The sequence below is a fragment of the Callospermophilus lateralis genome, unplaced genomic scaffold, assembly GCF_048772815.1.
Source record: "Callospermophilus lateralis isolate mCalLat2 unplaced genomic scaffold, mCalLat2.hap1 Scaffold_43, whole genome shotgun sequence".
NCBI lineage: Eukaryota > Metazoa > Chordata > Mammalia > Rodentia > Sciuridae > Callospermophilus > Callospermophilus lateralis.
In genome coordinates, this window is record NW_027514380.1 from 11074788 (window position 1) to 11099114 (window position 24327).

Here is a 24327-nt window from a genome sequence, read left to right on the forward strand (position 1 = left end):
TTAGGGATTAGAATATTAGGGAAGATTAGAATCTAGATAAAATGATTAGAAAAGGCTTCATGAGAGTGACAATAATTTATGACTTGAAGAATGAAAGAATGTTCTGAAATTATCATCCTTTATCTCTGCCGTCTCACAATTCATTTGGTCCTGTTCCACAGTACTTTCTAAGAACATGCTAATTTCTTCTTCATTTTGATACTTTCCTTAGCTAGAATTCTATTCTTCATAAGTGTAATATTATATTATCATCTACATAATATCATATTTTGCCCTGTAATACTGTTATTGGAATTTAAAAAATAGAGCCAAATATTTTCCATGTTTTTAAAATCTCATCAATGCTTTAAGACCCAGTTAAAAACATTTTTCACCTCAAATTTTTTCATATGTTTTTTTCTGGAAGAATTTTCTGGAGGCTCATAATATTGCTCTTAGTATTTTTCTTCTGTTTCCTACATTAATTTGGAATCTGTATTCCATAGTCATATGTGATATGCAATAAATCAATAATAGTAATAGTAAAGAATAACAATAATAATAATAGCAATAGTCAAGTACCCTCTTACTAGTAAATATCAAAACATTGATAGAATAGATGCAGCAGATTGTGAGAGAAATTATTTTAATCCCAGAGAATGGCTAGATGTAGAAGGCCCTTGGAGGATGCTTAGAGATGTTAAATGTATGCAGCAGGTCTGAGAGACAGCAGGAGAAATAGGCACATGACTTGACTCATTTTTTTGACTTGTGCTTTTGATAGATTTCAGTGCAATCAGGAGCAGCAGGACAAGAGTTCTATGGATACAGTCTACTGGAATCAGCTCCCTTGGGCACAAAGCAGGGTTGACAAGCATGGAAAATAGGTTCAGAGAAGGGAAGAGATATATAGCCCATATGTCCATATTAAACCATGAGAGTACTTACCATTCATGAACTCAGCTAACACACTTGAAGGATTGTTTGGATGTGTAGGGCAAAATATTGGGTGCAGCATGAGATATGATCAGGTGTCACCTATCAACATTACAAATCTTAGTGAGATTTGTAAATCATTATTCTATATTTCACATTAGTAATGAAAAATTTCTCTTTCTCAACGATTTTACTCTTCAGTCTGGGGATGTGCTATTTTTCAGATTTTATTTTTAAAGGATGATGATTGAAAATACAATCTGATTGTACATACCTGTTGAGAGCCACAGTTAAGTCGGAATGACGCCTGGCATTTTGCCAGAGGGAATGGTTGAAAGGCGACCCTGCTCTGGAAATAGGGCGGCTCCGGGATTAGGGATTAGGGTGGATCCAGCTGCCTTGGGCGCCTGCTACTTTGGAGTTCCCATTGAGTTCTCGCTGGGTTCCAGGAGAATTGGCACTCGGAGCCCGGTGGAGGGAGTGTGTTCCCAGGAAGTGTGTGTAGAGTGTGGGTGAGAGTTCAGGAATAAAGAGTTGCTGTTGGAACCTACAAGGCTTTGTGGCGGCTCTGTTATTTGTGCCCAACCAAACTGTGGCACATATCCAGATTCATCCTTGCAATTTTCTTTGCATTTTTCTTAGATTACACATTAATTAAAGACAATCTACCTCAAGTTATAATGAGATCTACATTACAGATTGCTTCCTGTTCTTCAAAATATGCCAAAATTGCCTATCGTGTTACCTCTTGTGATGGTTCTTTTTTTTTTTTTTTGAGTCCATAAGCAGTTTATTACGTTCAGTTTTGCCCCATATTCAGAAGTAAACCAATATATAAGAACAAAGTGAACATCCCTAATCCAACTATCTGAAATACAAAATGCTCCAGAATCCAAAATTCTTTAAACATCAACATGATGTAACAAGTGGAAAATTCAATACCTAATCACGTGTAATAAATCACCATCAAAATACAGACTCACTAAAAATAACGTACATAATTACCTTCAGGCCATCTGTATAATGTATAAATAAAATATAGATTAATTTCATTAGACTTGGACCACATCCCCAAGATATTTCATTACATATAGGCAAATATTCCAAAATCTTAAGAAAAAAATCCAAAATACTTCTAGTTACAAGCATTTTGGATAAGGGATACTGAACCTATAGTACAATCTGAGAATTTACCCAGCTGATTATTGTGAAAATTCTGTTTCAAGACAAGAAGAAACATTTTCTTCAACACATTCAGAGTTAGGCCTATCTAAGGAAGCCAGGAAAACTAGCTATTAACATGTTGAGAATAGTGCATTTCAAAATGTAATCTCCTGACCAGGATAAATTTCTCAAAATTTATCATTCATCAAAACCATTAGGAGATGGGCTGAGGTTGTGCCTCAGTGATACAGCACTTGCCTAGCATGTGTGAGGCACTGGGTTTGATTCTCAGCCCCACATATGAATAAATAAGAAATAAAGTCCATTGACAACTAAAAAAATGTGTTTTTTTTTTAAATCAGGAGGACTTATTTTTCAAAAATTAAGTCTTTCAAAGTCAAGTCAGTAGGGACCAAGAAATTTTATTCTAATAACCGTCAAATAATGTTTAAGGTGAGGGTCTAAGGACTAAAATGAAAACCACTGTATTAAATTAAAGCTGATAACAGTTAAATGCCTACTAAGCATTATACAGCTATGGGTTCTGGTCAGTCCTGGCTCCACAAAAAGGTATGTTCAGCTTTGAATGACATATAAGATTTAGACAACATCCAACTATTTTGCTTCCTACTTCATAGAGAAAAGTGAAGCATGTTGCATAAGCCTTCTCAAATTCCTACCCCCAATTATCTGAATCCATACTAATGACCTCCTTCCTGATCTAGAAGTATAGCTCCACATGGTTCTAAGGTAACATATCCCCTTTAATTGTGTTCCAGGAATCCAATCATTTTAGGACCATGATCAATTATTTAGACCCCCTACTTTCCTACCCTCACACTTTATCTTATTTTACTAACTCCTTCAAATGATTTCCAATATCCACATTCTAGTCTTTCTACTCCATCCCAAGAAAACTCCTTTGAACCTTCGTTTACTTCAAGTTAATAGTATTTTTCTTCTCTATACTATGGATAAGGATCTTTTTTAAAAAAAATAAAGGTCTAATAACAACTAAAAAACATTTGTAATGGTTCTTTAACCCTCAAAAATTTATAATTTATAAATATTGTTTATACAATTTATGCTATATTTCAGAGATGAGATTTAGAGCAGGTTTATTGAACATGGAAAAACAAAATGCTTTAGAGAAATAGTACATTTTAATATTTGATATTTAATAGTATAATAGTACATAGTATCTATAATTTATTGATTACTTGTAAGTCAAAATAAAGGCTGGATGTTGTTATTCTCATTTTACATGGGGAGAAATAGAAATGTGGCAAAATTAATTAATCTGACTAAAGTGGCAAAGGTTGTAAGTGGCTAGAGAGGCATATTGAGCAGTGAGTGTGTGTACAGGGTTCAGCTGGATGGGGTTTGTATCTTCGTGCTGACACTTGGTAGTTGTATTACTTTGCACAAGTGACTTCTTTGTGCTTCAGTTTCCTCATCTTTAAAATGAGACTAATAAGATTCTTCAAAATGTATTACATAGATTAAGTTACAATTAAAATTTGGGTATGACAGATTGCATTTCACAGAACTGATCATAACAATGTTTGTCATCCAACATGCTAATCCAGAACCTTGACATTCTCCTGTCCAGAGGTAAAGTCTATTTCCTCATCCCTTGAAATCTGGAATTTTATGAATTTTCAACAGAGTGCAGTAAAAGTTACAGTATAAATTTTTCAAACTGGTATATAAATGATAATGACATTTCTGTGATTTTTAATGTGAGATGTCCAAATTCGCAACCAAACTACTTTATTGTGAGGAAGTTCAGGTGAAATGGAACAAGACATTGTTAAGTGCTCAACAGACAGTCCCTGGTAGAGTCCCAGCCTCCTGTCAAAATCAACTCCCAGACTCAAGAATGAAGGAGGTCTTATGATTATTTCAGCCTCCAACATTGTCCCAGTCAATTCCAAATTGAAGACTAATAAGAAAAATAAATACTGTTGCTGTAAGAAAATGTTTTGGGAGGGCTTATAATTCAATAAGAGATAAATGGAAGAGCTTCTGTTGAATTCAGGGTGTTGGGAAAACAGGCAAAAATATGTCAAAGTGGCTCTGGAACATGGTGGTGGGCAGAAGTTGTACAAACCTTACAGCAAGTTTAATAAAAGCCTACAGGGTCCATAAAGAAGTTCTTAGAAGATGCCAGATAGGCCTCAAGGAGTCTATTGTAAGGAATTAAAGGACAATGTAGAATGTTTTGTCAGATTCTGGAAAAAAGAACACAATTGTTATATAATAGCAGAAAACTTTTATATACCATTGCCTGAGGTGATCTGGAAAATGTAAAACACATTTAGTAAACTGAGTTATTTAGGTCAGAAAATTCTAGGAAGACTATTCATATAGTAAATGCCATGATTTTATTCTCTTTTATTGCTGAGTAATATTCCATTTTGTATATATGCCACATTTTTTTTATCCACTCATCTACTGAAGGGCATCTAGGTTGGTCCCACAGTTTAGCTATTGTAAATTGTGCTGCAATAAACATTGATGCAGCTGTGTCCCTATAGTATGCTATCTATCCTTTGGGTATAGACTGAGGAGAGGGATAGCTGGGTCAAATGGTAGTTCCATTCCCAATTTTCCAATAAATATCCATACTAATTTCCATATTGACTGCACCAATTTGTAGGCCAACCAGCAGTGTATGAATGTAACTATTTCCCTAAATCCTCTCAAACAATTATTGTTGTTTGTACGCATAATAGCTGACATTCTGTCTGGAGTGAGATGAAATCTTAGAGTGATTTTTGATCTGTATTTCTCTAATTGCATTTTTTCATGTATTTGAAAAAATGTTGATTTTACATCATGTTCTGGGAACTGTCTCTTCAGGTCCTTGGCCTATTTATTGATGGAATTATTTGTTTTTATTGTTGTTGTTGTTTATTTTATTTTATTTTATTTTATTTTGGTGTTTAGCTTTTTTGAGTTCTTTATATAACCTAGAGATTAGTGCTCTATCTGATGCGTGAGGGATAAAGATTTGCTCCCAAGGTGCAGGCTCTCTATTCCCCTCATAGATTATAAGATAATGAGAAATTATTTTGAAAACGTGTACTCCAATAAAATATAAAATAATTTTGGTATTGATAAATTTCTAGAGTCATATCATATACCCAAATTGAATCAGGATGACATACACAATTTAGCCAGATCAATTTCAAGTGATTAAATAACAGACACCATCAAAAGTCTAGCAACTAAGAAAAGCCCAGGACCTGACAGATACACTGTCAAGTTCTACAAGACCTATAAAGAAGAACTAATACAAATACTCTTCAATTTATATCTGGAAGTAGAAAAAAGAGGGAGCACTTTCAAACTCATTCTATGAGGCAAATATCACCCTGATTCCAAAATCAGGCAAAGACACATCAAAAAGAAAAAGAAAAAAAAAGAAAGAAAACTTCTGACCAATATCTCTAATGAACATAGATGCAAAAATTCTCAATAAAATTCTGGCAAATTGAATACAAAAACTTATCAAAAAACATTGTGCACCATGATCAAGTGGGATTCATCCCAGGGATGCAAGGCTGGTCCAACATATGGAAATCAATAAATGTAATTCATCACATCAATAGGTTTAAAGATAAGAATCATATGATCATCTCAATAGACACAGAAAAGCATTTGACAAAATACAGCACCCCTTTTTGTTCAAAACACTAGAAAAACTAGGGACAACAGGAACATAGCTCAATTTCATAAAGGCTAAATATGCTAAGCCCCAGGCCAACATCATTCTAAATGGAGAAAAATTGAACGCATTCTCTCTAAAAACTGGAACAAAGTGGAGAAAAATTGAACGTATTCTCTCTAAAAACTGGAACAAGACAGGGATGCCCTCTTTTATCACTTCTATTTAACATAGTTCTTCTAACACTGGCCAGAGCAATTATACAGATGAAAGAAATTAAAGGGATACACATAGGAAAAGAAAAACTCAAATTGGCACTATTTGCTGATGATATGATTCTATACCTTGAATACTCTAAAAGTTCCACCAGAAAACTCCTAGAACTAGAAAATGAATTCAGCAAAGTCTCAGAATATAAAATCAACACCCAGAAATTAAAGGCATTTCTGTATATCAGTGACAAATCCTCAGAAAGGGAAATGAGGAAAACTACCCCCATTTTCAATAGCCTTAAATAAAATGAAATACTTGGAAATCAACTTAACAAAAGAGGTGAAAGATCTATATAATGAAAATTACAGAAGCCTAAAGAATTAAATCAAAGAAGATATTAGAATATGAAAAGATCTACCTTGCTCTTGGATAGGCAGAATTAATATTATCAAAATGAACATACTTCCAAAATCACTATACAGTTTTAGTACAATTCCGATCAAAATCCCAATGACATTCCTCATAGAAATGAAAAAGCAATCATGAAATTCATCTGGAAAAATAAGAGACCCAGAATAGCTAAAGCAGTCCTTAGGAGAAAGAGTGAATCAGGTGGCATCACTATACCATAACTTAAACTATACTACAGAGCAATAGTAACAAAAACAGCATGGTATGGGCACCAAAACAGACTGGTAGACCAATTATACAGAATAGAGGACACAGAGACTAACCCACAAAATTACAATTATCTTATATTAGACAAAGGTGCCAAGAACATGTGTTGGAGAAAAGATAGCCTCTTCAACAAATGGTGCTTGGAAAACTGGAAGTCCATATTCAAAAATGAAATTAAATCCCTCTCTCTCTCACCATGCAAAAAATCTCAACTCAAAATGGATCAAAGACTTAGGAATACAACCAGAGACCCTGTGTCTAATAGAAGAAAAAGTAGGCCCTAATCTCCATCATGTGGGATTAGGCCCAACTTCCCTAATAAGACTCCTTTGGCGCAAGAATTAATATCAAGAATCAATAAATGAGATGGACTCAAACTAAAAAGTTTCTTTTCAGGAAGTAATAATATAATATCTTTGGCCATGCTTTTACCTAAAACATATAGAGGTAGAAACTTTTTCTCAAGATAGCACAGTTTTCAAAATCAACACTCATGCTGAAAATGTTCTATTGATCAATAAATTAAACATATGGAATGTTTATTTAAAGACTACAGAATTTCCTCCATTAAATATTCTAATAATTTAGTCCTTATGGGTGCCAGTCCCAGTGGACTGCCTATTCCTCACATTATAAGTCTTAAGAAGATAACAAAACAAAGGTGAAATTCTAAGCCAAATACGAATTAAAGAAGATGTTGGAATTTTAACCCAAGTTATTTGGTACAATAGGATTAGTAATATACATAGGAAATTGATTCTGTCTCATTGTGATTCTTAGTTCAACAGCAAAGCTGTAGGTAATATGGGAACTTACAAGTTAATGTTCTCTTGAGAGATGAAGCAGAATTCCATCAGAGGTGTATTTCTGCATAAATATAACTGACCCTCAAAATGGTCACCATCCATCCACATACTCTCAGTGTTCTCCATTCCCACCCCATTATGGATGTTGGTATTATTTTTCTTCAATTCCCTAGTATATGGACAATGGGAGTGAAAAGATCCATTAATTTATTTTGGGAAGTAAGGAAAGTTTGGGAGATGTCACTGCCAACACAAGCATTATGTATAACATGTAATACTTAGAATCAAGTTCTTCTAATATTTCAATGATAACCAGAAAAAAAAATCAAAGCAAAACAAGTATAAACCAAATCCAAATAATGTGAATGTTGTAAAAATTTAGCTGCAGATAAAGAAAAATACTCCAGATTCAACAATATAGGAATTTAATTCTTCCACAAATACAACAGTCTGCAGATAGATAAATGAAGGCTGGCTTGGTGGCTTCATGACCATTAGTGACCGACACCCCACCATTTTTTCCCCCATCATTCTCAGAAGGAATTCGTATTTGAGATCATCACATGATCCAAGATCTTTTGGGAGCTCCAGCTATCCTATCCCAGGTAAAAATAAAGAAAAAAGACCAGATACGTGTCCCCAGTTTGAAAATTAGAACTCTTTCATATTGTGATTATTATGGTCATTGCATCAAAAGATAGATCCATTATAATAGGTTTAGTAATACTGGGTCTAATTATGGATTATTCAAAATGATCTGGATATATAACAGTAGCCACCCTTTAGATTTATATTTTCTGTGATACAGATGCAGTTTCCTTTTAACACATGATCTATCAATGCTATTTCTTTAAGCACCCTAGCATTTTATGCATTTATTAATAGTGAAAACTTAAAGAACTAGTGAGCTCTAGCTATATAATTTTATGTTGAATTTAATGATGCATAAAACTGCCTAAGATCTCAGCCTTTTCATATTTAGGCAAATTCAAATGTGTTGTGATTCTGAATTAATGAAATGTTATTAAAATGTTCTGAGACATGCCATAGACACATTAGCTTATATCTTAAATGACTCGTCAGACATTTAGAAATTGTTTCTGAAGTATAGGAACCAACTCTGCACATTAATTCAAGCTCTGGAATTCAAACTTTAAGTTCCATTGAAAATAAACAAATAAAACAGATTATGAGGAATTTTAATCAAAATGGAATATATATCCTGCTTAAATTGAAGTTATTCAATACATTCTTAGAATTTGGGATCTTAGGATTTAGAACCAGAATTCATTAGATTATTTTACATGGTTAAAGTTTTGAAATAAACTTTACATTTCAGCATGGAACTATTTGGGGAAAAAAATCTAGGTTTGTGTAGTGCAAATTATTCTAATATTTATTTTATTTTATGTCATTTTTTTTTGGTGTGTTTCACACACTAGGCCAGTGCTATACTACTGAGCTCTACCTCAACCCCAATAAATCTTTTAAGAATCTTAATTTTTGAGACATTCATGAACTTCAGTGATCTTACAATGGACATACATTTTAAGAAAAAATAGACTGCTATTGTAATATAAGTGTCATTTTATAATTACCTAGTAATCCAAATTTCAGATATAATACTACTTATTATGACTTTAAGGTTTTTCAAATGCACTAGAAAACAAATGAAGAAGTGCACATTTGCAGTCAATAAAGTTAAAAATTCTTAAAATATATTGCTGTTGAAAGAGTGTACAAAAATCATAATTAGGCATTGAAAACCCCTTTAACGTGCTCTAAAGTATAATAATAAATGATTTAGCTGAAGTTCAAAACATTATTATTTAAATGGTCTGTAATTATTCTAATCTGTGACATTAATTGTCAAATGTATTTCATAATGGATAGCTGTCACAGTTTAATTATTATACTTTAGGTAGTACTATATTCTTCACATATTAACTTCAGTGGTTTTAATAAGAAAAAAAGATACTGCAAGCATAAATGATCAAGTCAACATCAAATTCCTTTGCTTCATTACTCTCTGCCACGAATCAGTGATGCCATAAAATATGGCTAATCAGAGCTTTAAAAGGAAAGTATCTGAAATCCACCCTCCAAATTTGTGCCTGTGCCTACTGTTCTGTTTTCTAGCAGTTTCTATCATGACCAGGCACTGGTTCTCCAGACTTTTCTCACTAACCCTCTACCTGGGCTCCACAACTTTTCTTTACCTACTTCTTTCCTTCCCTCTAATTTCTACGGAAGATCATCACTGATCTTTAAGATAAGAGAAATAATGTAATAAGCTAAAAGAGTGTGTTAACAGTATTTATGAGTTTGAGGTTTTTTACCTTGTCCCTGGAATCTTCACCACTGAGTGGAGGAAGGGGCACCATGTAAGTCAAATAAAGGAGAAAGAACTTTGCAGGCAAAAATGTCTATTCCAGTTACACTTAAGCCACAGAGGCCCCTGTTGCCCACCTCATTTTGAGCATACAGTCATTCGAGTGAAATTTGGAAGTCACTTCACTGAGTTAATCAGATAGTACCCGAACAGAGGACATTTTTCTGAAGTTTTGTTATTTCTTATTTGTGGGTAATGGTGGATAAATTATGTCTCATCGCCTAATTTTATAGAAAATGAGATGATAAAGATTACACTGAGGACTTTGAATGTTTATAACAGGGCAAACACAATACAGAATATGTGACTTTTTAAATGATGCAGTGTGCATAAAATATAGCCAAAGCTACTTCTCTAGCAAGGCAACTCTTTCAAGGTTGTCTGCATAGCCTTATTATCCAAAATGACTCAACAAAACTCTTCATTACCTGTGGATGTGTAGAATAAGCTGTGCCTAGCCTGATGAGAATCATAAATGCCGTGCTTGATTCAACCCCATCTATGTGGTCATAGAATGATATTTTTCCTCCTAAGTAAAATGAATAACCTTTCTGGTTGGCTACCTTGTTTTAAAGTCCCTTCAGTGTGTCTTGATGTCAGAAGCAGGACAAGCAAGATATCCTATGCCTTATAAATAAAAGTAATAATGGTAGTGAGGCCAAAATAAATTTGGAAGAGTTATATTATGTTCAGAATCGCTTTGCTCACTTAAATAGCCAGTTCTTGTCTGTTTGGTTACCGTTCACTGGCTTGGAGGACCTCTGGATTGCGAGGGCACTTTAATAGACATGGAAATGGCCTTCGAAGCCTGCATGCTGTGTTCAGGTCAGGAGATGTCAATATTTAACTAGCTCAGGGTGTGAGAAAAAGGCTTAACCTCACCACATGTCACTGCAGTTAGTTAATTCGCTCTGACTTCTACCTTAGATTGTAACCATCATTGATATTTCTCTTTAGAAAATAAAAAAATGGCTAATGAGATATATTTTTATGAATGGTCATGAGAAAAAAAAAATAGATCCAATCTAGAAGACCATCATTTTCAGAAGTGGTACTCTGAAAGGCAGGCTGTAGAGTGATTTTCTCAGGCTCCCTTCTGGCCAATTCATGGAACAGCAGTAATCAATCACAATTGTTTTATAGAATTGAGCTGCTGGTACCATGTCACAACAAACTGATTAAACCCTCCCAGAAGAAATCACCAACTTTATTGGGACTAATGATATCTAAGATCTTAAGTTAGAAAGCTGTTTTCATTTACCCTTCAAGGAAAAGTCTTGCTTTTGAAACTCAGCAAAACCAATTTAATTTTTTTCAGAATGGACCTTATCCAAGTGGCTTACTACACCATTTTTTACATTTTAGGATATCAAAGGATATTGTGTTTTCAGAATAATAATGATAATCTCCCATTCAAAATGTTTTACTAATTAACCCATCTTGATATAGTATGTCAAATTACTGTCTACATTTTCTCACATTTATTTATTTTAATTTAGTGTAGTTAACATTACAATTTTCCTGGTTCTTTGTTCTTTATTATGACTTGAAAACCACATATGTGGTTTTGAAACATAAATTCCAGGATTATCTATTTTTAATGCCTGATGAAATCAATCAATAAATGTTTTTTGGTAATAATTAAATAAATGTAATCTGATAATTATGCTTTTTGATAATGTTGGAATCATTTGAAATAATGTTATTTGACAATGATTTATAAGCATGTGGTGAAACAGTGGATGATTGTGTCAGATTTTACTATCATTATTATAAAGAGAAAATTAAGGATGGAATAAAGCTCAAACCAGTAAATCCCACCCTTTTTTAATCCCCTCCTCCCATCTTCCATCCTCCCTCCTCATTTTTCATTCCCCCTCACCCTTCTCTTTCTATCTTATCCTTGATGGTGCTAAAAGCTATACAAGCCATCTGAGTCCTTGAATCTGAACTAGTTTGTGGAAGTAAGTTATTACCCATTTTAAAAATGTATGTTATTATCTGCTTAACACTGAAATTACATTTTTATATGTTTTTTAGGAAAAATGAAGCACAGGTATTTGATAATCTAGAAAATGGCTAGTTGTTTACCCTCAGATAGAAATGGATGACTCTCTACTTAAAATAAGAAAAGCAGCAAAGGACACAAAAAGGATTATCAGAGCTCTTTTCTCTTTTTCAGAATAATGTCAATAAACTCTTCTACCTCGAGGAGTAGAGAACAGGCACTAGAAGATCATTTAGAAGACTATAAAAACAATTTGTGATACAGTGAGTACTGTGACTATGGCCACAGGTCACAAAAGGAGATAAAATTTTCAAGAAACCTTTCGGAGGTATACTCAATAAGATTATAGAAAGTAGACCAACACTTAAAATAAAATGCTGTGATGAGAGGGCATTCTTAAAGAGTAGAGAGCAGCAATTTAAAAATGCAATGTGCAAATCCTAGATTCTGGAAAAGTGAAAAATAATATAAGTATATTTTTTCATTTCCACTGTTAATGCTATTATTTTTCCATATTCAACAATGTAACTGTGACTGTGAGCATATACATTTACCTGTTTTAATAGAAAGCATTAAATTTTGACAGTATAAAATAAAGGAATTTTTAATGGAAAATTTTCTCAAAATTTCTTAACAAATGATGTATTTTGCAGACACTACTAGTGGATATTTCTATGCAAAATAATTGGGATAATCCTTTAGAAATCGTATTTCATTTCTCTATAAAATATAATTTAGCATATGCCATTGGAATTTGATCATGGTACAAATACCAATTAATGATGATAAATTTTTAGATACTAAGTAAGTCTGCAAAGGAGTACTAGAAATCATATATAGTCATGTGTCCTTTAATGACAGGAAAATGTTCTGACAAATTAGGCAATATTAGGTACAAGTAATATTTACTTACTTTTTTCAATTACCCGTGTGTTTTATATTTATTTGCTTACTCAATTCTCCAGTAATCCTCTGAAATAATTTTAAATTAAGTGTGTTAGATTAAGTTGTATGAAGTAATCATCAAATGTCAGATACTTAACCGGGCAAAGGTTTGTTTCAGTGTTTTGGTCCATACACAAACTCGCTCTAGGTTGAGGATGTATGGGAATGGTTCTATTTTACATAGTCCCTCAAATCCAAGGCTATTAGAGGTACTGCCATCTGTTATTCACATGAAAGGTACACAAATTACTTGTGCCTACATTGCTTTGGCCAAATCTCGCTTCATGGGCACATTTAACAGTAAGGGTTAGGGAATCAGGAACACAAAAAATGTCTGATAAGACCACTGTCTGCTACAATGTGTCCTTCTTATATGAAAACTATTTGATTCTATTTTATTCTGTGTTCCATAACTATGCTTTTGCTTGAAGGCTATGCACATTTTTTTTTATTGGTTATTCAAAACATTACAAAGATTTCAGAATCACATCGGTTACACATCCACATTTTTACATAATACCATAATAGTTACTGTTGTATTCTGCTACCTTTCTTATCCTCTACTATCCCCCCTCCCCTCCCCTCCCATCTTCTCTCTCTACCCCATCTACTGTAATTCATTTCTCTCCTTATTTTTTTCCCATTCCCCTCACAAACTCTTATATGTAATTTTGTATAACAATGAGGGTCTCCTTCCATTTCCAAGCAATTTCCCTTATCTCTCCCTTTCCCTCCCACTTCATGACTCTGCCTAATGTTAATCTTTTCCTCCTGCTCTTCCTCCCTGCTCTGTTCTTGGTTGCTCTCATTATATCAAAGAAGACATTTGGCATTTGTTTTTTAGGGATTGGCTAGCTTCACTTAGCATAATTCTCATTCTGGATATTAAGAACAGATATGAGCCACACTCATCCCTTATTAAATGTCTGTTGGATGAAATTCAAATAATTGTTAAATAAACAAATACTTTCATGTTGACAGTATATCTACATTTCTAAAAGAAGATTTATTTTTTTAATTGATAAAAAATAATTTGTATGTGGAAAATTGTGTTCTCTTAATAAATACCAAGAAGAAAATTTGTTCATGATTTCATTATCAAACATAGCCACTTGTTAACATTTTACTTAAAATAAATATACATTTATACATAAGTCTTATTAATTATATTTAAGTATCCTTAACCCAGCCTAGAATTTATGCTAATAATTACAGATATGTAAATATATTTCTCTCTTTGCATCTTTAAGTTTATAGTAAGTGTAATTATTTTGTAGGATTATTAGATTAAATGTTTTTAGTTCAAAGATAACTGAAATTTATTTTTATTTGAAAGTGTCCAAAAATAGTGATATTTTTGGAATATTGACTACATCCTTAAAATTAATGGTATAAAATCAGTGTAAATTGTCATATTTCACCCTTCAATTTAGTTTTCTAAGGAATGTGGAATGAAACAAGAAACAAATATGGTTAAATTTTTGGAAAAACAATACCAAGAAAGATTAGAAGAAGAAATAGCTAAGGTAAGTTTATAGTTTATCTGCAAGGTTTTCTTGGTTTATAGATTTTCTTGATCTTTGAACTGTCAAAAAAAGCATGGATTTTATTGATGGTATGTACTTTGTTTTTATTTGTAAGTTTCATATATAGTCCATCAAACAGTTGTGTAACAGCATCAACTATAATTGCTGCTTCATAGAATGTTTTGCAGTGCTTTTCATTGAAAAGAACATTTTTTCTTGATATAGGATAGTAATTACAATTTTTCAGAATGCCACAAGTTTTTATATATGTGTTACATTGTAAATAGTTACCTTGTGAAGGAGTTTGGCATTCTAAAAATGAGGGAAAAGTTATGAAGAGAAAAAGTAGTTGTATTACCCTGATAAATTATTGTAATGTTAGATAATAACTATAGATACTGATGGAGGATTGTCACAGAACATTATCACTCATGGCCAAGTGAATTTTCTTGGAAGGAAGAAATATAAAGACTTTTATTTTTTTTATTTTTGTACTGAGCATTTATTGATGTTATAGTTAGAAAAGTTTTGCTTGTTTTATTTTAAAAGGCAGGCAGTAAAACACTTTGATGTTAAATTTATTGAAAAATAGCCTATCTCTGTATCACTTTATCAGAGAATTTATTTTTGTTTTTAAAACTATGAGGCCAGGCTTTTTTCTAATTCATATAATTTTGAGTAATTACCCACTTTTTAAATCCAGCTGGTATTTATAAATCTAATCCTTTTTTGTTTGTTTGATTGATCTCTTTAGGTCATTGTGTCAATGAGCGTTGCATTTGCTCAACAAACTGAACTATCTAGACTATCAAAGGGAAAAGAAAATACTATGTCATCAAAACAAGCACTTACTTTCTGTCAGCAAAATGAAAAACATTATTTTAATAAAATGAAATTATCTCAGGATCAAATTGATCTTCAGACCTCTGATGCATTGGACATGAAATTTAAAGAAGAATTTAAGCCACTTAGTAAAGAGTTAGGAGAAGATGGAGAAGTTCTATTACCAAACAGTGATCATCTTGATGATATAATAGAATCAGAGGTCCACCAACTAACTATTTCAGAAGAAATGTTCTCCAAAGACAAAACATTTATAGTTAGCGAATCTGTAAGTATGCTTCTTTGAATATAAAAAAGAAAAACTTATAATAATATCTTCAGTTTAAAACAGTAGCAATAATGCTGATTAATAGAGAATGAAAGTATGAAGTCCAGTCTTGACTTTAATGTATTTTATTAATTATAAGGTATTTGATTAAGTGAAACAATATTGGTGTGAAGTATAAAATAAGTCAGGTCATAGTATTCTTGGTTGTCTTATGGACATAGTACATGTTAAGTTCTCATTGTAAATTATACCTGTGTTAATTTTATTTAAACTAATTGAAGATTAATTATATTATAACTAGGTAATGCCTGTGGCCAAATGATTTGCTCAATTAAAATGTAAGAACATAAAAGGAAATTGCTACGAATTCAAGAAGACAATTCAAAGTATCTTATTATCTATATACTAATTCTTTTTTCTTGTTAGTTGAGGATCTGTTACCCCAATGAATTGCAGCCTTTATTAGAAAACAATAAATTCTACTTCTTTTAAAATTATCTGAATTTCAAATTTATTTTATGTGTTCACGATAGATGTATCTTGTTCAGAGGAGTATTCAAATAAAACTGTCAGCTTTTTATGTAATGCAAAACTTGTGAAATGTTTATGAAAACTAATTTAGCTGTAGCTGTTCAAGGCAGAATGATTTTAATTAGTATCTTAAGGGATTGAAGTATTCATAGAACCTATTGACTTGTCATGAGTGTGAGAAACTCATAAATGTAAAGCATTTATTTCCAAATAAAATTTATTATAATTTTTCTTTGAATAAGCAGTTTTCTATAATACGGTGATGACCAATGAATAAAAATTAAATAGGCAAAATTCCTTATATTTTGTGAACTTAATTTTTAAAAATATTTTTCTAGTTGTATATGGACATAATACCTTTATTTTATTTGTTTATTTTTATGTGGTTCCCAGGATTGAACCCAGTGCCTCATGCATGCTAGGCAAGCGCTCTACTACTGAGGCACAACCCTGGCCCTATAAACTTTGTGTGTGTGTGTGTATATTTGTTGTTGTTGTTTATATTATTTCCCCATTATAAAATATCAAGAGATATAAAGGAGTTATAACTTCATTAAGAGAAGGGGCTGGAGATGTAGCTTGGTGGTAGGGCATTTTCCCAGCATGTGTGAGGCCCTGGGATCAATCTCTAGTATGGGCGGAAAAAAAAGTGGATGGGGTGGGGGTTGGAGGGGGTGGATAAAGAATCTTGAGTATTTTGTTTTTCTCTGTTAGAATTAGATTTTAGCTAAACTATCTTGTAAGTAGCTGTTTCCTTTTGGAAAATAACATATATGGTGGTAATAAATTAACTTCATGTTGTTTTGGAATTATAAATAAGAAAAATACTTTTTTAAAAAAAGTGATTTATGGGCTGGGGTTGTGGCTCAGTGGTAGAGTGCTTGCCTTGCATGGGTGAGGCACTAGGTTCGATCCTCAGCACCACATAAAATAAATGAAAAAAGGTATTATGTTCATCTACAACTAAAAAATAATTTTTTAAAAAAAGTGATTTATGCTTTTGTTTAATAATAAAACTAAAACCTTTTGTTTAATAATAAAACTAAAACTCAGATGCTTTATGTTGTTAATAGAATTGTTTTCATATTCAGTTAAAGTATCAATGCTGACTAATTGCCACAAAATATGTTATGATTGAGTTTTTTGCTTGTGTTTTTTCCTATCAAAGATTCATGGTAAGATGTTGACATCAAGCATGGATGCTTCCAGACAAATGATGTCAAACAAAGAACAGTTAGAAGATATGAGGCAAGAACTTGTACGACAGTATGAAGAACATCAACAGGCCACAGAACTGTTGAGGCAGGCACACATGAGACACATGGAGCAGCTACAAGAAGAGATTAAGAGACTTAATAGACAGTTAGCCCAGGTATGGAACTTTAGAGTCTCTTTTCTCCTCAATTGAAATAATGGTATTTTTTATGTGGCTTTTTTTTTAAGTCAAAATACAAATAAATTACAAATACTTAACATCAGGAAGTTCCTGGGATCAACTTTAGACCTTGTTAGGCACACCTAACTCAACTGATATAATGTTCATTTTCATTTTATTTAACTGCCTTTCAGGCACTGGAAATGTGACTACAATATAAATTTAAAAATTCTATTGACCATACATAGCTAAAGCACTTTGAGAGTTTTGGAAATATTATACTGAGGTACTTGAGTATACAGTTGCTGTCATTCACTTTTTCAATGTTCATTTATAGTTTTGTGAGTCTACCAATTACCATCTCCAAGGTTCATCTTTATCTATCTTTAATCCATCTTTTTATTTTTTTTTTTTTTTTTTAAATTGATTTTTATTGTAGGTTGTTCAAAACATTACATAGTTTTTGATATATCATAATTCACACTTTGATTCAAGTGGGATATGAACTCCCATTTTTACCCCATATACAGATTGCAGAATCACATCAGTTGCACATTGATTTACAAATTGCCATTCTGGAGTCTGTTGTATTCTGCTGCCTTTCCCATCCTCCGCTATCCCCCCTCCCCCCTCCCCTCCTCTCTTCTTTCTCTACCCCCTCTACTGTAATTCATTTCTCCCCCTTATATTTCCCCTCCTTTCCCCTCACTTCCTCTTGTATGTAATTTTGTATACCCCTGAGGGTCTCCTTCCATTTACATGCAATTTCCCTTCTCTCTCCCTTTCCCTCCCACCTCTCATCCCTGTTTAATGTTAATCTTCTTCTCATGCTCTTCTTCCCTACTCTGTTCTTAGTAACTCTCCTTATATCAAAGAAGACATTTGGCATTTGTTTTTAAGGGATTGGCTAGCTTCACTTAGCATAATCTGCTCTAATGCCATCCATTTCCCTCCAAATTCTATGATTTTGTCATTTCTTAATGCAGAGTAATACTCCATTGTGTATAAATGCCACATTTTTTTTATCCATTCGTCTATTGAAGGGCATCTAGGTTGGTTCCACAGTCTTGCTATTGTGAATTGTGCTGCTATGAACATGGATGTAGCAGTGTCCCTATAGTGTACTCTTGTACTCTTGTACATTGCTGGTGGGACTGCAAATTGGTGCGGCCAATTTGGAAAGCAGTATGGAGATTTCTTGGAAAGCTCGGAATGGAACCACCATTTGATCCAGCTATTCCACTACTCGGTCTATTCCCTAAAGACCTAATCCATCTTTTTAATCATGAATGGAAATCTTCTGAAGTAATCTGTTTCTAGAACTCTCTCCAAGGACACATCTCTTGTTGATTAGAGAAATTCAAATTTATATTACATTCTTTTCTAAATTTAAATATCTCATGGTATTTGGGAGCTATATTCTTATCAACTGCTATATAAAATATACTCACAAAATTATTGCAGAAAAGCAAGAAATATTTACATGAAAGTTCTTAGGAAAACAAATTTATTGAATTTAATTTTGAAAACTAAAACGTGTATTTTTTAAATATAAAATAATAGGGAAATTGATATTTGAGAATAAAATATATCATTTGAAAAATCAGTTTTGCTTTTCTTCATTACATTTTGTGAATTTATTCTTCTAAAATTTCAATGCAAAAATTGACAGAGAAAATATTACTCGAACTATACAAATTCCTGAATATTTAAGTTTAAATAACTTTTTTTAAAGTTGCAAATTTTGCATTGAACTTCATATGTGCCTTTTAATCCCTAATAATGAAATATGAATCATAAGGTAGAACCAAGGTCTCTTGGTCCCAAGGGGTTAAAAGAAATCTGCTTGATGTTTCTGCTTTTTACCTCTATTGCAATCAATATTCTTCCATGACCTCTTTTCTTATTTAGAGATCCTCATTAAATAACGAAAACCTGGTTTCAGAAAGAGAAAGGGTGCTTTTAGAGGAGTTGGAAGCACTAAAGAAGCTGTCTTTAGCTGGAAGAGAGAAGCTGTGTTGTGAGCTGTGCAGCAGCACTATGCAAACACAGGTAGTATTGACTTTGGTGCATTTAGAAACAGTAGATCAACAATGCAGTAGGATTTGTTTGTCTTTATTGTTGGTAGGTGACGTATTTTTATAGTTACTGAGCTTAACATATTGGTGATCACTTAGATGTAAGGTAGGTGGAGTCAAAATGCCTTGCTTTCTGTTTAAGATAATTTGAATCTGGCATTGCTGTAGGAGAAACTGTTGTTCTACCAAGGAGCAACCTTTATTGACAACCCTTATTGCCACACTATATAGAGTATATTAGTTTGAAGCCATTAAAACATTTTTCATCTCTACACTTGAATGTTTTATCCTTTTCTTGATACTGCGGATCTCTTGATAAATTGTAGTTAAATATTATTTCAAGCACTTTCTGGTTCACATCATACCAGTACAGAAGAATGATATGCTGTTTTTAAGATGACAGGTTTTCTTTCTGTCTTGTTCTCTCTGCTGTTGCACAAACTTAAACAGAATGAAAATGAAAACCAAAGGGAAATTGAGGGACAGACATTGAAAGAAAAGGAAATGGACAGAAAACCTGAAGATGTACCTCCTGATAGTCTGTCCAGTGAAAGGTATACAAAATGTGTATTTTTTCAGTGCAAAGTCAATTAAAATGGTTGTTCAAATGTAGTAAACTTTATTCATCCTGATTTTTATCTTGTACATGTGTATTTTCTTAAAATGTCAATCAGTTATTAACTTGCATAGCCTCAAAGAAACTTTTTAAACCAGAAAATTAAGTATTTTATGATCCTCCTTTGAGTAGTTACTGATTCACCGGCCAAGGGAAGATTACATGATAAGGAGTCTAAATTTAGAAGAGAGTCATATGTGCCCAGCCATTCCTGCTGGAGGTAAATTATTTGAATTGGCAGCAATTTTCTGGGGAATGCAATAAACAGGGTCAACTTCCTGAGAGCTCTGATGTTCTTACTGCAGCTGTGAGAGTTGGGGCCACTCTGCCCTCTTCCTTAACCAAGGTCTCAACCCCCTCGATTGAGGCAGGCCACCGAGGAGTATGGTTCTCTATTTCTTTGTCTAAGTCTTGTAGTCCTGATGTATCCAGTGCAGAAACCCCTCCCTTACCCATAGGAATTCATGTGTTTTGACTTTTCAGTTGCAGCAGGAAGTCAAAGACTGGAGTGCATCACACGCTGAGCTCAGTGAACAAATCAAATCATTTGAGAAGTTCCAGAAAGATTTACTTGTAGCTCTTAATCACAAAGATGATACTATTAATGTAAGTTTATACTCCAAATACATGTTTCATCTCATGAATTCTCCTGAAATCTTCTGAATTAAAATCGAGAGTCTTCCAACCTTTTGCTTCTTTTCTAGGCTTTGACTAATTATATCACACAGTTGAATCGGTTACAGTGTGAATCTGAATCTGAGGATCAAAATAGAGAAGATGAGTCAGATGAATTAACCAACGGAGAGGTAGCAGGTAAGATCAGTCTCAGGGAGGTTGAATCCTTTTTTTTTTGCTTTCCTGTCTTTAATTAAGTATTTATACAGATGCCACTTTTCAGCTGGCTGATTTTCTTCTTAAGCTTCAGGGTTGTAGACACATATCACTGGATCTATAGATATGTCTATTGCATTGGCAGAGGTGGGTTGCTGGGGTATAATGTAGCAATAGGCATGTGAAGAACACTGACTTTTTCTATCCCATTGAAAACCAGTAAGTACACTGCAGCTACAATAGTCACATCCTATACAATACTTAGAGTATTGAACATTGTACAGTAAGAGAAATTTATTTCTTAACTTATGCAGATGATAGTTGATTTTGATACTCATCATCTCTATGGCTCTCTGGTTTTAAGGTCCACAGTCAGTCTTAAGAGTCCGGAGGTAGTTGGAACCATAAACTAAGGCTGTGAGAACAGAGGCTAGAGACTATCAGAAAGCTAGAGAGAGGGAGTGTAACAGTGTTTACTGATGAGGAAAATATTTCCAGATGTTTTTTTCCATGTATTGCTTACATAGCAAGTATTTCAAACCACACCTGGTAGTAGATTCAGGGAGAAAATAGAGGATTGAATCTTTCTAAATAAGACACTTACTTGCCCATGTGAAGATAGATCTGAGAGAGAAGAAAAGCTTTTATCTTACAAGAATAGCATAGATAACATTTTAGTTGTGCAAACTAGAAATTCACCTTTTTTTGTTTTGTTTTTAAGACAGACACAGTACTTTTATTTATTTTTATGCTGAGGATCAAACTCAGTGCCTCACACGTGCTAGGTGAGTACTCTACCACTGAGCCACAATCCCAGCCTGAAATTCACCTCTCTCTCTTTTTTTTTAAATCTAAGCTTGCAATTATCTTAAAAGTCATTAGTCTAATCAGTTTAGTTATTTAATTGATTTTTTTTCTTCTGGTGTTTGAACACAATCATTATTTAGTTTGGGGAAGTTAGGAGAATATAGAGTTAAAAGTAAGGAAAGAAAAAGCTAAGTCTTTTGTTTTTTAGGTGATCGGAATGAGAAGATCAAAGATCAAATTAAGCAGATGATGGATGTCTCTCGGGTATAGTTCTTTGTAAGAGTCCCATAGTGCCTGTCAATTCTTCCTGTGCCTCGCTTTTAAGAATACCTCTCTTTTCTGCAATTTTTAGACACAAACTACAATATCAGTAGTTGAAGAGGATCTAAAACTCTTACAACTTAAGCTAAGAGCCTCGATGTCCACAAAATGTAATCAAGAAGGTGGGTTCTTCTTGAGAAGAAATTGCCATGTTGGAAAGACTTAAAATTTTATTGGAAAGATAAAGAATGGCTTCTTGCTTTCATGCTTCTTACTTTTCTTGGCACTACTCCCTCAAACAAGTTCTTAAGTCCTTGTACACATATAGAGATAAGCTGTTTTATCCTTTACAAACCAAATAAAGAAATTAGAAGGTGACTGCAATTCACTACAGTCTTCTAAAGTTGGACTGGAAGAGGAATGCAAAACTCTAAGGCAGAAAGTGGAGATTTTAAATGAACTCTACCAGAAAAATGAGATGGCACTACAAAAGTAAGATTTTCATTGTTTGTTATTATTATCACTGTGTGAACTAATAGATAATTTTATCTTTTCTTAAGATTATTTACAATTTCTTCTAGTTGTAATAAGTAGAGATTTGTCTTTTTTCCTTTGTGTTTTGTTTCCGATAAGTTGCATTTTTCTTTCCATCATCAGTCTTAAGAGTCCTGAGGTAGTTGGAACCATAAACTAAGGCTGTGAGGACATCGGTAATCAATTGTCAAATTCATATGAAGGCAGGAAGTGGTAAAATGGTATTAACAGTCACTGATGTGGAAATACCTCTCAAAGTTCTAGACCCTTTCTATGATTCCCCTATTTATTTTAATTACCTTTCATTGTGATCAGTTATGTAATTCTAATGTTTTGAACTTGTATCTCTAACTCTGGACCTTTAAAAATACTGAGTGATTTGGAATGACATGTTTTAGTAGAATAAAAACTTCAAAAAGGAATAATATTTACTTATTGATGGTACAAGTTTTGGACTTGAATATCTCAGATGTTCACACAAAATGGAACTGTGGCAAGGACCTTAGGAGTTATGATTACAGAAGTACTTGTTTGGAGTATATATTTATATGTTAATCTTCTTAGTGTGGAGCTAGTTATTTTTTGAAAGTTCATTTGAAGTTTTTAATCCACAAAAATACTTGGATTCTCTAAAAATAGGTTGTGTCAGATTTTATTTGTTTGCACCTGATTTTACTCTTCGGTATATATATATATATATATATATCTTGTAAAGCAAAGACAGACCTTCTTACAGACCTAACTATTTTTAGGTATTTTGACTTCTGTTGCCTAATTAATGCATTAAATATTGAAACCTTTCCATTAACTTTTCTAAAATTCTGTGATCTCCAAGAGACCTTTTTAGAATCTCAAATTTTTGTTCAGGCCAGTTCTAAATTCCTGGCCTGTTTCAAAGAAACATTTCTCATTTTATCACTTTTTTTTAAAAAGAACACTTGTTTTCTCTGTCCCTACTAGTAATCTGAATGACCTAAATGGCAATTAATTTTTTTGTAATGCAGTTAAATTGTAGCACTATTTTTCTCAACTTCTCCAAAATTCATTCAGTCATCATCTGTGGTTTTTACTCTTTTTACTCATCCCCAGGTACTATGTTAGTTCATGCCTGTGTCATCTTTTCTGTTTCTAACCTAGATCATCTGTCTTCATTCTCCACTTTTTATATTTGTATATAACTTATTTCAAATTCTTAGTAGTTTTCTCTATAGCCGCTTGAGTGGACTTTCTAAAATATAAGTCTGTCCATGTCAATATGTGCGTGTGGTTTATGAAGAATTTGCTTTCTATTTGATGACCTGTTCTTTTTTTCTTCCTTGTATCTTTTTAATAGTTTAAATATTTTTAATTATTTTCCTCATCCCCTGTATAAGCTTGATGTAATCATAAATTATAATGGAATTATAATTATATAATTATAATTTTATTCATCTTCTCATAATTTAAAGGCCATGGTATATATTCTGGATTTAATAAAAACCTGACATAGATTAATAGGTTTATTATTTTTTTTATGGGCTTTAAGTAGCTCCTGAATCAGATAACTGTTGTGGCATTGTATGTTAGTACTTCATATACTGTGAACTCCACAAGACATTCATTCAATTTATACACATATTTAAAGTTTCTGTAGTTCTGCATTCTACACTGTTGGTTTCTTATTTGAAATTATTTTCATTCTATTTGAACATTGTCCTTTCATGATAGATTTGATTAGTGTATCAAAGGTAGTACAAGGATAAACAGAGAATAGTATTTTATTCACTAAATATTGCTACCTTTATAATCTGTATTAGGTTGACATGAACTTCATGATTAGAGTTAAAACCAGTTTCCATTTTTAAAGGATCTTTCTTTTGGCTA